This window comes from Acinonyx jubatus, chromosome B3 (genome assembly GCF_027475565.1).
Source record: "Acinonyx jubatus isolate Ajub_Pintada_27869175 chromosome B3, VMU_Ajub_asm_v1.0, whole genome shotgun sequence".
In the NCBI taxonomy this organism is placed as follows: Eukaryota; Metazoa; Chordata; class Mammalia; order Carnivora; family Felidae; genus Acinonyx; species Acinonyx jubatus.
In genome coordinates this window covers 89,314,403-89,334,236 of record NC_069386.1, presented here as the reverse complement: position 1 = coordinate 89,334,236, position 19,834 = coordinate 89,314,403, and positions in this window count along the sequence as shown.

The following is a 19,834-nucleotide window of genomic DNA, read 5'->3' as shown; positions in this document are numbered from 1 at the left end:
CTGATACATAGGGGCACTTGTACCCCAATGTTTATAGCAGCACTCTCAACAATAGCCAAATTATGGAAAGAACCTAAATGTCCATCCACTGATGAATGGATAAAGAAATTGTGGTTTATATACACAATGGAGTACTACATGGCAATGAGAAAGAATGAAATATGGCCCTTTGTAGCAACGTGGATGGAACTGGAGAGTGTGATGCTAAGTGAAATAAGCCATACAGAGAAAGAGAGATACCATATGTTTTCACTCTTATGTGGATCCTGAGAAACTTAACAGAAACCCATGGTGGAGGGGAAGGGGAAAAAAAAGGGGGGGGGGCTTAGAGTGAGAGAGAGCCAAAGCATAAGAGACTCTTAAAAACTGAGAACAAGGGGCGCCTGGGTGACTCAGTCGGTTAAGCGTCCGACTTTGGCTCAGGTCACGATCTCGCAGTCCGTGAGTTCGAGCCCCGCGTTGGGCTCTGGGCTGATGGCTCAGAGCCTGGAACCTGCTTCCGATTCTGTGTCTCACTCTCTCTCTGCCCCTCCCCCATTCATGCTCTGTCTCTCTCTGTCTCAAAAATAAATAACCGTTAAAAAAAATTAAAAAAAAAAACTGAGAACAAACTGAGGGTTGATTGGGGGTGGGAGGGGAAGGGAGGGGAGGGGAGGGTGGGTGATGGGTATTGAGGCGGGCACCGTTTGGGATGAGCACTGGGTGTTGTATAGAAACCAATTTGACAATAAATTTAATATATTGAAAAAAAAAAAGAAAACTCACCTCTTAGTTTTGTTAATCTTTTCTATTGATTTCCTCGTCTCTATTTCATTTATTTCTACTCTGATCTTTGTTATTTAATTCCTTCTGTTAACTTTGGATTTAGCTTTTACTTATTTTCTAAATCCTTGATATGTAAAATTATGTTGTTTATTTGAGATCTGTTTTCTCAGTATATGCATTTATAACTTCTCTCTCAGAATGCTTGTATAGCATCCCATATTTTTGGTATGCTGTGTTTACATTTTCATTTGTTTGTAGACAACTTTTTATTTCTCTTTTGATTTGTCTTTTGAACCTTTGGCTGTTCAGGACCATGTTGTTTAATGTCCATGTTTGTAAATTGCCCAGCTTTCCTCTAGCTGATTTTTAGTTCCATTCCATAATGTTTGAAAAGATACTTGTTATGTATATTCTGCTGTTAACAAATGTCACAACCTTTGATGGAAGACAACCTTCAACAAATTCTGTATAAAAGGAACATACCACACATAACAAAGGCAATACACACAGTACTCTAGTTAACATTATACTCAACAAGGAAAAATTGAAAACTTTTCCTCTAAGATGAGGAATAAGACATAGGTGCCCACTCTTAACTCTTAGTCAACATCACACTAGTAGTCCTATCTAGAGCAATTAGGCAACAAAAGCCATCGAAATCAGAAAGGAGAAAAGTAAAACTGTCACTCATGGGAAACGACCTTATATGTAGAATTTCGTAAAGGATGGAACCAAAACATCTTGGAACAAATCAACTAATTCAGTAAAATTGCATGATATAACCATACAGAAATTAGTTGTGTTATTGTACACTGACAACAAAATATCTAAAAGAGAAATGAAGAAAACTATCATATGCACAGTTGCATCAAAAACAATAAAGTTCTAGGAATAAACAGCCTGGGAAGTGAGAGATAAGTACAATGAAAACTAGCAGACTTTGAAAAAGAATTTAAAGATTACACAAAAGGAAAGACATTTTATGTTTAGAAAAATTGATATTGTTGGGGCATCTTGGTGGCTCAGTTGCTTAAGCATCTGACTTCATCTCAGGTCATGATCTCACAGTTTGTGAGTTTGAGCCCTACGTCAGGCTCTGTGCTGACAGCTCAGAGCCTGGAGCCTGCTTTGGATTCTGGGCCTCCCTCTCTCTTTCTCTGTCCCTCTCCTGCTTGTGCTTTCTCTCTCTCTCTCTCTCTCAAAATTAATAAACACTTTTTAAAAAGAAGAATTAATATTATTAAAATTTCCATACTACCTAAAGCTATCTATAGATTCAATACACTTCCTATCAAAATTGCAATAGCATTCTTCGCATAAATAGAAAGACAACCCTAAAATTTGTATGGAATGCCAAAAGACCCCAAATAGCCAAAGTATTTTGCTCTTGAAAAAGAGCAAAGTTAAAGACATAGAACTTACTGATTTCAAAAATTATTACAAAGTACGGTATTCAAACAGTATTGTGCATAAAAACAGACATTTAAATCTGTTTTCAGATCAGAGAGCCCAGAAATAAACCCATGCATATATGGCCAATTAATTTTTGACAAATGAGCCAAAAATAAACAGGAGAAAGAATAGAATCTTCAATAAATGGTGTTAGGAAAACTGGAGCGCCTCATGCAAAAGAATGAAACTGGAGCTCTAATTTATACCATATACAAAATCACTCAAAATTAGAGAACTGAATGGGAGAACCAAATTTGTAATGAAATCATAAAAGCTCTAGAAGAAAAAAAGGGGTGTGTGTATATGTTCCTTGATACCAGTCTTGTCAATAATTTGATTTTACACCAAAATCAATAAAAGCTAAAATAATTAAGTAGGGCAACATCAAACTAAAAAAGCTTTTTTTCCCCTGTATATATAGCAAAGGAACCCATAAACAACAACAAAAGGACAAACTTTGCAATGGGAAAACATTTTCAAGCCACATGCCTGATAAGGGGTTGATATCCAACATACACAAAGAACTCAAACAACACAACAGCAAAACAACAACAATAACAACAAATCAGTCTGATTAAAAATGGGCAGAGGAAGTGAAGAGACATTTTCCCAAGAAAGAGAGACGAATGGACAACAAATAGGAGCTCAAAATCCTTATAGTCAGAGGAATGTAAATCAAAACCATAATGAGATATCACCTCACAAATGTTAGAAGGGCTGTCATCAAAAAGAAGAAAAAACAAGTGTTGGTAACTATGTGAAGAAAAGGGAATTCTTGTGCGCTCTTGAGGGGAATGAACGTGGGTGTAGCCACAATGGAAAATAGTATGGCGGTTCCTCAAAAATTTTAAATGGAAATACCATATGACCCATCAATCCCTCCTCTGGGTATATGTACAAAGGAAATAAAAACAGGATATTGAAAAGATATCCACACTTCCTATTTATTACAGCATTAATTATAATAACCAAGATATGAAAATAACTTAAGCGTCTGTCAGTAGATGAATGAATAAATATGTGGTATGTATACACAATAGAATACTATTGACATGAGAAAGAAGAATATCTTGCTATTTGAGACAACATTGATATACCTTGAGGTATAAAGTGGAATAAGTCAGAAAAAGACATATACTGTATGATCTCATATGAGGAAACTAAAAAAGCTGAACTCAATGAATAGAAATAGAATGGTGGTAACCAGGGGCTGGGATATGGGAGAAAAAGGGACATGTTAGTCAGAAAGTACAAATTTTCAGTTATGAATAAGTTCTGTGGATCTAATATAGAACATAGTAATTATAGTTAGTAGCACCTTATTATGTACTTGAAAGCTGCTAAGAGAGTGGATCGTAAATGTTCTCAGCATGAAATAAAAATCTTAATTATGTCATGTGATGCAAATGTTAACTAAAGCTATGGAGGCAATTATTTTTCAATGTGTAAGTATCAAATTAACACCTAGTACTACTTTAAACATATACAGTGTTGTATGAGAATTAGAGCTCAATAAACCTGGGAAAAACAGAAATGAATGGAGATCTAAAATCAGTAAGCTTCCACCTTAGGACACCACCAATAGGAGAGCAAATTAACTGCAAGGTAAACAGAAGAAAAGAAATTTAAAAAAACAGAGCAGAAATCAATGAACTCAAAAGCAGAAAATCAACAGATAAATCAACAAAATCAAAAGCTTGTTCTTTGAAGAGGTCAATCACATTGATAAAGCTCTAGCTAGGAACTAAAAAAATAGGTAGGAAAACAAATTATTAATACCAAAAATAGTGTCTGTAATAATATCTACTCTTTCATTTCAAATTTGTGAGCAGAGGTTGGTTCATAGTTTTCCTTTAGTATTTATGCCCACAAATTTGATAACCTAGATAAAGTGGACCAATCCCTTAAAGTTAAAATTCATCTAAACTCACATAAGAAGAGACAGACAACCTGAATAGGCCTCTATCTATTAAATTAATTTAGTCAACACTCAGTAACTTTTCAAAACAGAAGGAGCCATGTCCAGATGGGTTCACTGGTAAATCCAGCAAAATTTTAAAGAAGAATGTATACGAATTCTCTACTACCTCTTTTAGAAGATTTGACAATGGGAATACCTTCTACGTTATTCTATGACCCAGGTATTACTCTAATATCAAGTCAGACAAAAATATTACAAGAAAACTACAGACCAATATCTACCATGAACATAGATGCATAATTTAAATTGAAAGAATTAAGATTAAGCATCTCTATCGTGACAATAAATGCAAATAGTTTAAACTTCCACATACAGTGATGGTTATATAATAGAGATAGAAGTTATGATCTTATTCATGTGATTTTTACTTTTCACTATTTACCAAATGTTTCATATAGTATATCTTAAATAACTTTTAAGTGAGCATCTGATACACTCATAATAATGTTTTCATGGCCACTTCAATCTTTAGACCCTAACTGCCATATGTGTACCAATGCTTTTGTTTGTTTGTCTTTCACACCCCATCATTATCCTTAACCACTAAGTAGTTAGGCCACTTGGTCACTGGGCCACTTGGTCTTATGGACCCTTGGCCAAGGAATGAGTGTAATCACATTTTCTCTGTTGGGAATACTGAATTGAACTAAATGCATGCTAGCTCTGTTTGAACTGTAATGGAAGATGTGTAAGCTGAGTTAGCATGAAATGATACTGTCCCTTCAGTATAAATTGAAAAGCAGAAAATGCAAATGTGAAACAAAAAAAAAGTTAAAAAATAATCAATACTTCTCTACAGGAGAAATTACCTAAATTTCTGAGAATTTGTAAATCCTGGTTTTAGTCCCCTTCTAAGGCTTGTGTGCAATACCCACCATTGAGCTGACAGAGAGATAATTCATGTAACTACACCCATAATAAATATTTGTAACCTTACTATGTGACAAACCATTCAAGATTGTGGTGATAGAACAGTACACAAGGAGCTGCTTCTGCCTTCATGGAGCTTCCCATCTAAAGAGGAAGACAAGTATTAATGTAACAGCTAACGGATTAAACAGACAAATAGTGGCATTTTAGGTCGTAATAAGGGACATGAAGAAAAATCAAGGTGGGCACGTGGGTGGCTCACTCGGTTGGGCGTCTGATCTCGTGGTCCATGAGTTGGAGCCCCGTGTCAGGCTCTGGGCTGACAGCTAGAAGCCTGAAGCCTGCTTCAGATTCTGTCTCCCTCTCTCTCTGCCCCTCCCCCTTTCACTCTCTGTCTCTCTTTAAAAAATAAAATAGAAACATTAAAAAAATACTAATTTTTTTTTTGAAAACTCAAGGGATGTCTGGGAAGTGTGTGACTGGTTGTGGGGGACCGTTTTAGGTGGTCTTTGAGGAAATGACATTTGAGCAGAGACCTGAATATTATGAAAAAAGCATGTCATAAAAAGACTGGAGGAAAGCATCAGGACAGAAGAAACAGTTTATACAAAGAGAAAAGGATAGAAAGAAAATAAAAACATATAAAAATAATAATCATAGCATGAAACCATTTTAATACATTTTATGCATGAAATGATAAAAATGAATATCAGAATACTAGTTGATATCTATGTTCGAAAGGAAGAAATTATATCTCAAAATTATGGTATTTTTTTAATTTTAGAAGAATATTGTGGGTTCTTGGGTTCTTCTTAATTTGTTCTCTGTAACTTGTTTTTTTGTTTTTTGTTTTTGTTTTTTTTTTTTTTTTTTTGAATACCTGACCAGGAATATGCTTAATTGGGTTGAGAAAAGCCAGAAGGCAAGTGTAAATAAAATACCTTCAACAAGTAGAGTAGCCAAAGATGAGGCATAGGAAGCAAAACAGGACTTAGAGCAAACAAGGCTTGAAAAATCCAGCTGAAAATTGTGTCTATTACTCTAACTGGGGTAAGAAGACATTGGTATGAAGTACTAAGAGACACGATGTAAGTTATGTTTTTATAACATTGAAGAAATTGAAGAAAACATTTTCGTATAGTCCAATCTAGGTGGATATCAGTTCATGAACTGTGTTTTACTGTTCTGGGAAAACCACAGGAATGGAGAGTAAATATTTAGAACTTGTACAATGCTGTGATATAGTAGCAAGAAATATAAAAGTGTGTGATTTCTTTTTTAACTAATTCACTTTCACTGTATCTTTCAAAAGTAACAGTGTGCGATAAATTCGGGGTGGGGCGGGGAGGGGGGGGAGTGTATAATTCACCAGTAAACACTTGAGAAGCACTATTCCAGAGCGCAAGTATGGAATTCTGCAGAGAAATCAGAGTTTTACTGCAAGAACCCCAGAACTGTAGACACATATTGAAAATTAAGCCAGCAGGGCTTACCAAAGAACAGGTCATATCAGTGTGAGGAAGGAGAAATCATGTATAGACACCCCATCTTGACAGTAATTCTGTTTGTATTAATTATGTTGAGTAGGTTGAAGTTTATCTGATTTCAGCTAGGAAAGTAGAAACAATTATAGTGCCTATTTTGTAAATATTAAAATGGAAACTTAGAGTGAATGAGTCACTTTGGGATAACCCAAATAGCACATAGCACTGTTGTGATTTAGACCGAAGTCTATTATAAAGAAAACCCAGACTCTTTATGCTGTATATTATTTTCTTCATCTGTTTTTAATACTAAGATATTAAGATAATTTTAAGATATTTTAGTCTTAATATGATATCAGAAAATACTATAATTTTGCCTTTAAATCTATTACCACATTGAATAATATATATCCTTTAACATTGAATTTTTCAGAAAAAAAACAAACACTAAGGCAAGATCTATAATTTAATGAGCAGTTAAATTGTTTCACTATTTTAGTTACAAATTTTGTGTTGTGTTAGATTGGTCTGTAACATTTTTTAAGGCTATTTATTTATTTTCAGAGAAAGAGAGAAAGGGAGGGAGGGAAAAAGGGAGGGAGAGAGGGAGAGAGGGGCAAAGAAAGAGGGAGAAATAGAATCCCAAGCAGGCTCCATGCTGTCAGCCCAGAGCCCAGGCCTAGATTCCACAAACTACAAGACCATGACCTGAGCAGAGATCAAGAGTCAGATACTCAACCAGCTGAGCCAGGTAGGCATCCCAGGTCTGTAGTATTTTTTTAAGCAATCTTTATCAGCCACAAGTATCTAAGTCATACTACTTCATAAAAAGAACTTGGAAGCTTTCTATCTTTTCTTAGTTTCTGAAGTTACTTATTAATTTTTTTAAAAAATTGATTTGGGAATGGAATTTTTGAAATTTTCATAGAATTTTCCTAATAAAGTCTCTTGAACTGGTAGGCTTTTTTCTTTCTTTGTTTTGTTTGCAGAGTAGTTCTTTGATATCTTTTTTTATTATTCCTTGGAAATCACTTTGTTTAAATGGTCTGTCTCTATTTTTTTTAATTTTTTTCTTGATCCTTTGTTTATATTAAATCCTTCATATGCATAAAAAATTTTTATTTGTCATCATATGATTTTCCCCCCTTAAGCACAATATCATTTTTTTCAATACATGAAATTTATTGTCAAATTGGTTTCCATACAACACCCAGTGCTCATCCCAAAAGATGCCCTCTTCAATACCCACCACCCACCCATCCCTCCCTCCCACCCCCCCTCAGCCCTCAGTTTGTCTATCTCTATTAAAAACATGTAGTGTGACTACTGAGTTCACAGTTTAATCATAGTCATATAATGAGACTCAATAGTTTTAAAAAACCTAAAGCATTCCACTCACTAGAAATCAATTATAAAAGTAACATTAAATAAATATACTAATCATAACCTCAACCAAACTAGGTACCAACAATAATGTATGAAATTACAAAACACTGTTAAAGTTTGTACAACTAAATAAGGATTTCTACGTTGTCAATGTTGTTTTTATTTAAATCTCTCCCAATTAATCAGCAGTATTTATTTTGTTAAATCCCCAATGGACTATTCATAGATGCAAACAAAACTGATTCTAGAATTAATTTAGAACCAAAGTGATCAGCAATATTTTTTTTAACTAAAGATAAATTCAAATTTAAACTCCAAATGGGTGATGGGTATGAAGGAGGCAACTTATCATGATGAAAGCTGGGTGTTGTATGTAGGTGATGAATCACCAAATTCTACAATTGAAATTAATATCACACTGTAAGTTAACTAAATGAATTTAATAAAAAATTGAAAAAGAAAAAATAGAATAGAAAATATGCATTTCCCAACCTCTAAAAAATTCAAAACTAACATCAACAAAATAGACATTTTATAAAATTTATATTAGACATCATTGAGAAAAGATAAACTATTTCATAATAAGAAAAATGTCTTGATAAATGGAAATAATTTGAAGCCTCATTATATATATCAAGCAAATTCCAAGTGATATAAGGACTGTATGTGGAAAAACAAATAAGAAAATTTCTTTAAAACTATTCAAATAAATATAGAAAATATATTTATGGGTTTCAAGTAAAAAAGAACTTTTTATACAAAAGGCAAAAAATCGTGACTAATAAAGAAAATATTGACAGATTGAAACATGTGAACATTAAGACATTTTAAGATAAAATAAAACTTAGCCAGTGAAGTTTATAAAAAAAATAATAGTGACTCTATTAAATGTTTCTACAAATCAGTAAAACAAAACAAAACAAAAACAAAAACAAAAACAAACACCCAACAACAACAACAAAAATAAACAATGGGAAAAGAAGGTAAGAATTTAGGCTATTTGTATAAGCAAAATCTTGAATAGCTAATAAGCATTCAAAAGGCATAATTAGAATTATATACATGCAGTTGAAAATAAACATGAGATACAATGTTTTCCTATCAAGGATGCAAAAATTGATAATGCCCATTTTTAGGGAGGATGTGAAGGAGCACAGACTCACATCAATGTTAAAATTGTAATTTTCATCTCTCTTTCAAAAGACTTTACAAAATTTATTAAAGTTAAAATTTTAATATCTGATGATTCAAAATTTTAACTTTAGATGCAGAAAAGTATTTGACTATGTGTAACAGAAGTTATATACAGTGATGTTCGTTGCTTATAATTTAAATAACTGGAAGAAAACAAATATTCATCAACAGTGTATTGTTGAGTATGTCAGTCTACACATATCAATATATGGATATAAACATAATATTGAGTGAAAAGTAAGAGAAAGATAGCATTTGTTCATGGCCTCAAAGAACATACAAAACACTATATTGTTATATAGAAAATATTTATAAACTATAAATATAAAAACATGGAGAAGATATATATTAAATATATATTTGGTTACCTGTTTGGAGAAGAGAGGGTGCACAGAATTGGAGAGAGAAAATATCCATTTTATTTTCAATGTATTATTTGTTTTATATATAAAATAAAATATGAAGAAATGCATATTATTGTTTTAATATTTTAAAATTCTGGGTGGTGAGGTCTAGACCCTTTCAAAGTAAAAGAAAAAAAAAAAAAGAAAGAATGTCAAGTACACAGATCAAGCACCAGATGCTGGCCAAGAGGCACAAAGCTGCACTTGTGGGTAAAATAAATCTAGGGAAAGAATGCTCTGTATGATAGCTTAGTTAATACTGTATTGTATACTCAAAAAATAAGATCCTCTATAGAAAGGAAGGGAGGGAGGGAGGGAGGAAAGAAAGAAGGAAAAGAGAGAAAGGAAGGAAAGGAAGAAGTAAAGGACAGAAACAGCAAAAAATGCTCAATAAAATCGCCAAGACAGAAAATGGACACACTTTACAGCCTGGAAATAACTGAACACAGGACAAAAAAACTTTCCTACTTGTTTTGTTTTAGCTGCTTTTATGATGTAAAGATGAGTATTATAAAAATGGTAAATGGTGCCTGATTTAGTGGAAAAGAATTTTTTTTAAGATTTACCACTGTGAAACTACCTCATCTGGACCAGGTGCAACTCCTCAATCTCAGTTAACGTCCAGCATGAAATAGCATGATGCCATACATTCAGACATCAAATCCATCCTTTGCTCCTCCCCATTCCCTGCCTATGGGTCCTAATTCATTCCTAAAGCTGGAGTGGAAGACAAGCTTAGGAGTCCTTAGACCAGCTAGGTAGCCCATGTACATCTTGAAGTTGAATTTCATTTAACACCAGCCTGAACCATTGTCCTTGTCTTTTTAAAATAGCTGAATCCATCACTGCCCAGAACTCATTTATAAAGACAAAATTTCTACCTATATGTGGTGAATTACTGATACTAATTGAATAACTATAAGCACACATACATATTTCATGGCAGAAGACCTTCACATTTTTCTTCACCTAAGAATTTTATTAGTTTGACACAGTTTAATATCTTAGGTGGATAAATATTTTTAAAAGCTTAAGATGGGGTTTTGTAATTATGCATAGCCACCTGCTCTGAGTCATATATTTAGTTTAGAATGCTAAGCCTACAGATTTACAGTTTTTCCATTTGGACTCTGAATTCTGGCCTGAATCTGTCACATAATTTCTAAGTAGTTTTAAACACAGAACAGCCTGAACCACAGTCCAAATCACTGAGAACAAGTCGACAGTCATGATGGAAGTTAATGTCTCCAAGTCAGAAGGGCTGTTACCTGCTATTTGTATCATAGCATGTCCAGGCAGAGACAATATAGTATTTCCCTAAAAGTGAAGTGGATAAGCATATTCTATTTGGGAGATAATGGCCTTCATATGTACAATTTTATTTGGTAATTTACTGAGGTATAGTTATCTTCTTTCCCTGGCAAAATACAGAAAGGAAGCTTGAGACAAATGTTAATAAATAGATTACAGTTTTACCACTCTGTCTTAAGTCACCAATAAACCCTGGAATTATTTACTTTCAAAATAAGTTATTAACTAGGAAATACAATTTGAAACACAATATATGTAGAAAATATGAGTGCTGAAATGGGGATGATATATGTGAAAACTGCTAGTTTGACAGTTCTCTGGCATTACATGGAAGTACAGATGTTGCTTTTTGTAAACGTGAATAAGCCCTCAAATTGCTTTAATTGAAATAGTTTCCTTTCTTTTCAGAATTTTACCTAAATCAATGGAGCTGAAAGTATAAGCCATGTCATAGTTTCCACCTGCTGAAGGTGGATGCTAAGATTTCCATTTTATTTTAAATGCTATTTCAAAGGTAAGGTCGTTTTAACTGAACATATAGGAAAGTTGAGGTGAGGTGATGATGTCTTTAGTAATGTGACAGAAAATAATAAAAATATATCTGACTCCCAATCTTTATGTAGGCTGAGCCTCCCTCCTTTGGTCAAATACACCCGATCTGATCTCAAAAAGCAGCATCGAGGAGCCAGTTTCTAATTTAATACCACAGAGATAACCGCAATCTTTCATTTTAATGCACTTCGTGTTAAATCTTAATGTCATCTGTAACTTTTTCGAAGGCAGAAATGTCATCGTTATTTGTTCTCATTCAGCTCCCTCCTGCAATGCAGCATTATCTGTGAGTAATGCTTATACGTGTTGTCCAGGATATTGTAGTTAGATGTAGCCCTGTGGCAAAGAGGTAATCATATTGATTTTTCACTACTGCAGCAAATACTCTTGTGTCCAACTGCTAAGCTTTGGCAAAAAATAAATAAAACCACAACTATCAGATCTGCTGTTGAAGCAAGATTTCAAGTGCCTCCAAATCATCTGCTGCAAGGTCATTTCAGACAGTATTGCCCTCATAAGTGGGATGCACTGGGTAATATTTGCAGTCTCCAAGCTTTTCCACCGACTGGTTATTTTGGACTATTTCCTTCCTATTTTTTATAGGTGTCAACACAAAACGTTAAGGAGGAACTTGTTTTATAAATCAAGATATAAGCAATATGTTTGTTACTCTGAGTGTTAGGGAAGTAATTAGAGGTGATAAGAAAAATATGTGCTCTAGTTCTCTTCAAATTACTAACAAAATATTTTACAAGTATTAACAAAGTATAACTTAAGAAAGGGAGGTTTTTAAAAATGTTTTAAGAAAGTCTTATTTGACATTTACTCAGTGAAGATGTTGGTTTTTTTAATGTGTGCTTATTTTTGAGAGAGAGAGAGACAGTGTCAGTGGGGGAGGGGCAGAGAGAGAGAAAGAGAGAGAGTGAAGCTTTTTTTTTTTAATTTGTTGATCCCAAATGTTTGTTTTATTTCATTTTCTGTTGTATTACTGATACTTTTGTCCAGAAATATAGTAGATAAAATCATCTTACTTCCCTCTGACTGGAAATTATAAATTATTTTAGCAGTTACTATATTTTTTAATTTAGTATACGACTAAATCTAACAACATAGTTCTTATATTAGACTTTATTCAGGATGTAAGTAGCAATATAAAATAACTAAAATAACTTGAGTTCTATTTTGAGACCTCTGAAACTACTTATATTCATTTATTCATTCATTCATTCCCTAGTTCAAAATGTACATTCTGAGTGCACAGGATTCTCTGTGCATTTTAAAGAGCATCACGTGTGGAAGGAAACACAGACATGTAGAAAACAATAGTGCAATATTAAGTCATACTGCAAAATAGAGATATATCATAATGATGAAACATCATTTTGCTTCTGTTTAACACCTTCTGGTGTTATGCTACTTAATGTCCATCTTCCATAAAGACCCACATGGTTGTCCATGATCTGGACCTTGTTTACCTCTTGTTATTGCTATGGCAATTATAATCCAGCCACAGTGACATTTCTTGTCTGTGTCCTCCATGGGTGACTTTTTGTCTAATTGTTAGTTATTGACAAAAAAATGTTAGTAATTCAAGAGATTCTCTTGAATACAGCCTTCAACTCCCCATTCATTATTGCTTTAAACCTTTTCATTTCTTCTACAGCATTTAAAATCTATGAGAAGATTGTCTCTCTCTCTTTTTCTGCACAAAACTGTCAAATATTACCTGTCCCTAAACTGAAATGTAAACTACATAGGATCAGTACTCTATCTGGAATGTCCATAACTCTATCATTTGTGCCTAGAGCAGTGCTTGGCTCAGAGTAATTAATGAATATTTGTTAAATAAATCAATAAGTAATATTTTAAAACAATGCTTTGCATCCCTAGTGCCAAATATAGTACTTTTTAATTATAGGAACTCAATAAATCATAAATTATTGAACTCTTTCATATTATACATGAAAGATAAGCCACCATTTCAAATTTGACAAGAATGGCCAATAAAAGGTACAGACATAAAAGGAAGATGAAATAACATATACGGAAATATAGAATGATGAATGATGTATGTAATTTGAATCTATACGTTAACTTGATAGAGCTGGAAAGGACAGTCCAATTTCAGGGTTAAACAGCACTGGATAACAGACTATGGAGTTAGAGAATTAGTTACAGAACATGGATGTAAACATTCTAATACACAATGCAAGTAAATTTGGTGGATTTTGTCTGTTAGATGACAAGGATTCATAAGTACAGAACAGAGGAGAAGGATCAGAGTTTTCTTTAATTTGTTTTTCTAAGGAAAAGTTAGAAAGATCATTCTACTGGCTTTTTAGAAGGGAAAGAGACAAGAGGAAGGGAGAGCAATTGCAAGTTCATCATAGCAGTCCAAGGGAAAGAAGGAAAGATCTGAACTGAGGCTTTGACAGGAGAAGGATTTGGATATTAGAGACACTTCCAAGGTAACATTATAGGAAATGGAAAACCAATTACGAAATAACAGAGGGAGAAAAAAGTCAGAGATGAAACTCATGAATTTGGTTGTGTTATTGGATATATTCGGTGGCAATGAAAGGAAAATATTTAAACAATAAAGGATAATGAGACTGGTCTTAGTTTGAGGATCTGTTGTCATCTCAAATGAGGATGCTTATATAATCAGTAGGTACTGGTCACATTAGGAAATAAATTCCATGTGAAGAGGAACCATTCTGCTTTGAGTCAATATTGTCATGGCATCATACATAGGTCATGGCATATAATATGGATTCAATAACTGTTTATTGGGTGTACTTAATTACATAGATTTTGCAGGGGTAAATAAATCACTTCAGCAGATCATATAGAGTGAAAAAGGAAGAACCATGTAAATGTTAAAAATACCTGCATCTGTATTTGGACCTCTAAATAGGCATTCTATCAATGGTTATGGCTGATCAAATATTTGGCAAAAATAAATTAAAGCAAGAATAATTTTATTAAGTTACAGTATAACTTACCTTTTCATGAAACATTTTTAAAATATTTTCTGGCTAAGTTATAAAATTTAATGATATTAGTGTGTTTTTATTCAAACACTACCATACAAAACATAATTTATCATTCAGTTTTACATAGCAAATTAAAGAACAGTTAATTTAATGTCCCTTAACTCTGAATACTTCTGAATTTGATGTGGATAAAGTTACATTCTAATGAGAGAGAAAAGACACATTAATGTGTACAAAAACATACAGCTAGCAAAGAGGTTACTTTTTCAACTTTGTTACTTATATTTTAGAAGGAGTTTATTGCCCAAATGATGAGACTATCGCTTTATGGAAACTATCCTTTTTTCATCCAGACATTTTCGTTTTTTTAATGTTTGTTTGTTTGTTTGTTTGTTTGTTTATTTTGAGAGAGAAAGAAGGTCGGGGAGGGGCAGAGAGAGAGGGAGACAGAGGATCCCAAGCAATGTCCTCACTGTCAGCACAGAACCCCATGAGGGGTTCGAATCCACAAACCATGAGATCAGGACCTGAGCCAAAACCAAGAGTCAAGTTGGACACTTAGCCAACTGAGCCACCCAGGTGCCCCTCATCCAGACCTTTTCAACTGGCTCAATACCTGCCTTTATCTACAAATCTAATACTGACTCAAAGTCATTTTAATTTGTGCAAGTCTTCTGAAGAAATGTCAATAAGAAAAATAATAGCTTCATGACCCCCGTCATAAAATAACTTTGCAAACAGAAAGCTACAAGGTAAATTTCAATTGATGACTCTGGGTTGTGTTTTTCTTCAGTTACACAAAATCAAGAAAGTCACTGCGAAAAAATCATTTGGTGTAAGAAAACGAAAAGCTATAACCTTTATTGTCCACTCTAAAATCTGATTTGTAATACTAATCTGTACAATAAATGTTGGAAACTCATGATTTATTGATTTAAGTTTTATTGAATCTAACCATTTGATTGAACTGAGGTAAAGCCTATAACACTGTGTCTTATTTTATTCCATACTTGCCAGGCTTCAAATTTGTCTTGGATTCTATGGGGATATAACCCAAGACTGCTATTATAGAACATATTTTAATAGAAAATAAAAACAAGAAATGTATACTAACCAGTTGAAAAGCATCATATTATAAGCATCATTTAATCATGAATTTCATTGTCAAAGGTTTAAACCATTCCGTCTATTGTCTTCTTGAGCTTTGTAGTACTTTGGCAGGATGAGGAATACCTTGGACAATATGTACAGGTAGAATATTAGTCCTCAAAAGTTATATATTTTGGAGGAGGGCACGGAAGGAGTCAATTCTGATTAAAATTATACCAGTATCAATTACAAGGATAAATTCATGGATACATTTATTTTTTTGTATGAACAGATAAAGAGGGAAAATCCCTGGTTGTGAACAATTCCACTCTTTAATATATTTTACAGAAATAGTGCTTATGTTTACCAGGAACCATATACAGGAAAGATCACAGAGAAACTGTTCACTGATAGTTGTCTGGTTGAATGATGAATGCTATCATTACCAGCGGTATACTATGCAGCAATAAACATGAGTGACTGAAACAGTTACATACAATGATATGGATGTTTTATAGCATAACATTTAAAATAATAAGGCAGATACACAAAATAACATATACATAATAATAATAGAGGATTCCATTCACATAAAATTTAAAACCTGAGAAAACTTAGGAAATTTTAGGAATCCAACAGATAGTACCTGCTATGGACCGAATGCTTGTGTCTTCCCAAAATTAATATGTTGAAATCCTAACGGCCAGTGTGATTTGGAAATAGGGTCTTGGGAAGTAATTAAGTCATGGGAGTTGGACTCTCATGATGAGAATACTACCCTTATAAGAAGGGGTATGAAAGAATTGTTTGCTCTAATGCCCTCTGCCATGTGAGGATATGATGAGAAGACATCGGCAAACCAGAATATGGGCCCTCACCAAAATCTGAATCTCTTGCACATCTTAGACTACCCTGTTTCTAGAACTGTGAAAAATAAATGTTTGTTGTTGGGGCCATCCACTCTATGGTAATTTGTTACAGTAGCCTAAGCAGACAAATACAGTATCCTAAAATGAAAAGTTGGATGCAACCAGTCAGGGGAGTTAGTTTTAGAAAATGGGCTCCTTTTCAGGAAGGGTGACATGCTGAGGGCAGATTTAGGGTACTGGCAATATTCTATTCCTTGATCTGTGTAGCAATTATATAGTTGAACACTGTACAGTAATTTATTTTTTTTAATTTTCTTGATGTTTATTTATTTTTGATAGAGAGACAGAGCATGAGCATGGGAGGGGCAGAGAGAGCTACAGGGAGACAGAATTCGAAGCAGGCTACAGGCTCTGAGCTGTCAGCACAGAGCCTGATGTGGGACTCGAAATCACAAACTGCAAGATCATGACCTGAAGCAAAGTCGAACATTCAACCAACTGAGCCACCCAGGGACCCTGATTTCTTAAACAGTACATTTATGACTTTATGTACTCATCATGTATTATACTTCACAACAAATCTGGTTAAAAGAAAAGAAGAGAAAAAGACAGACTAAAAAGATCACAAGATAATATTTTTAATGTTTTATTTATTGTTGAGAGAGAGAGAGAGAGAAAGCATGAGTGAGGGAGGGTTAGAGAAAGAGACAGACACAGAATCCGAAGCAGGCTCTAGGCTCTGAGCTGAAGGCACAAAGCCTGATGTGGGGCTCAAATTCATCAACTGTGAGATCATGACCTGAGCTGAAGTCGACAATCGACTGAGCCACCCAGGTGCTACAAGAAGATGATAATTTTTTAAGGTAATATATAAGGGGGGGTTGGAATAATGTTCAAGGAAGTGTGTAGGCTTAAATACAATAAAGTAGAACTAAAAATTATTTGGACATGCTTTCCATCTGTAGACTGTTTTGTCTTAACAGGTTGCACCCAGCTTATTGCTTTGCACATAAGCTAGTTAGCTAAAATATAATGCATGCTACAATGACCAAGATACTAAATGCAGAGGACTGGTAAGACACATGGCTGACAAATATATAGTTACTTGCATCAATTAGTGAGAAAAAAAATAAAGAACTATAATAGGAAGGTGAAGACAATTAATCAGAAAATGCCTGTGCGGGAGAGAAAAAAAAAAGAACAAAAAAGTTGAGTCAAAACTAATTAATGTAGTTTACCTTTAAAATTAAGAGAGTAATTACAATGCCCTTAATTTACAATGTTTATATATTTATGAGAAATTCTAAGAATGTAATTATGTTCGTAAACCATGGTATATGTTTTTGCAAATATAGATGATTAATATTTCATATGTCACATGATGAGCACTTCTTACATATCTGGAGAGGAAAAAATAACACAGGTTGGTGTTTTAAAATATGATTTTTACTCCTAGCATGAGAAAAAATAATTTCTTGATTTCTCAGTGTTCAGACTTATTTTCTATTGTATGAGACAATTTACCAAAATAATTCTAGGATGACTCTGAATAATGAGGCCATGTAAACAGTTTGCCTCCTTCTTTATTCCTTGTGCATTATTAAACTTACCAGTAAAAATAATCAGAGTTTCTAAATAGTATGTATACATGAAACTGCTTAGTGACTTGTGACAGAAAAAGTATGATTAGGGAGAAAGCCAATGAAGTGTTTGTCTCCATAGCTAAAGTGAAGTGAAGAGTTTAGGCAATCACTTGCTTAATTCAAGCATTAAAACTGTTTTTGCTTCAATTGCCTAGATAATCAAAATCAAGCTGCTGGGAATTTTGCCTAAATTTTCTAAGCAGTTTGTTCCATCTTTAAATGGAATTGGCCATAGAAATGTAACTTCTAAATTTTTTGGTGCTGATATTTATAGGGAAACCAATAAAACTTGCCACTCTCACCAAATATTGGGGTAACAGTGGAGTAAATGAAAAAAATGAGGGGTTTTCAAACTTTTGTTCTGAATTACTCAGGTTACTGTTTGTTCTTTGCCTATGCAACTTGCCTCTCCCTTATTCTCTCTGTCTCTGATTTCTTCTATTTCTAACACATACATGTTTGTGCACTACTCAAATCTTTCAAGAAAGTTAGGTCATTAACATATGCATTATCTCACATTTGGAGGTAAGCATAGTTGGTGAAAGAATGCAAGCTTAGCGACAAATTGCCTGCTGAATGAAGAAATATTACAGACAAGAGCTCATTGGAGTCAGGTAAAAGGAGAAGAAGCAACTCTCAACCAAAGCACTACAACATGTTCAAGCATCAGTAAGACATTCACTGTGGACAGAATACAGTGATGTTTGCAGTGCAGGGGTTGATAGAATGCAATGGTGAAATGTCAAGAGATGATCATGGAGAACGGTAAAAGCTTGTGAATAAACTGTGTTGGACTTCCTGGTCTGTTCAATAGTTTACCACCAGAGTTCTTTATGCAGGAAAGAGACAAAGCCAGACTTTTGAGAAGATCACATAGGCAGCAAAGAGAATGGGCTAAAGCAGAGAGAAACGAGTAACTGAGAGCCAATTAGAAGATGGATGGGAAAGCTCATGGTTGCAATAGCAATTGGAACAGAGCAAAGAGTACAGATTTTTGCAATAACTCTGAGGGGTAATATATGGAAAGTGTAGCATATCCATTACAGGAGATCGTCTAGGGAAAGTGTATATAAGAAAGAAGTAAAGTAGAGCAAGATCAAAATTCCTGGAATCAGGATATTATAATGAGGCAACAATGATGGAAGTACTAATGAAGTAATGTTGAGCATCTTTTCATGTGTCTGTTAGCAATCTGTATGTCCTCTCCAGAGAAATGTCTGTTCACATCTTCTGCCCATTTTTTAATTGGATTATTTGTTTTTGGGGCATTGGATTTTATAAATTCTTTATATATCTTGGATATTAACCCTTTGTCAGATATGTCACTTGCAAATATCTTCTCTCATTCCATAAATTGCCCTTTAGTTTTGTTGATTGCCTTCTTTGTTGTGCAGAAGCTTTTTACCTTGATGAAATCCCAGTAGTTTACTTCTGTTCTTGTTTCCCTTGCCTCCAGAGACATATCTAGAAAGAAGTTGCTGTGACTAATATCAAAGAAGTTACTGCCTGTGTTCACCTCTAGGATTTTTATGGTTTCAGGACCCACATTTACTTCCTTAATCCTTTCTCCTAGTTAAATTTGCAAAATGTAGAAAGAAAAAATCTTAAAAAGCATCAATACAAAAGAAGTCTATCTCTAAATTACAAGGGAAGACAAATAATTCTAGCAGCAGATCTCTCCAGAGAAACTTGGCAGAGAAGAAGGGAGTGGCATGATATATGCCACAGGCTGAATGGGGAAAGGCTACAGCCAAGAATACTCTATCCAGCAAGGCTATATCATTCAGAATAGCAGAGAGAGTTTCCCAACACTAAAGTAGTTTGTGACCACTAAACGA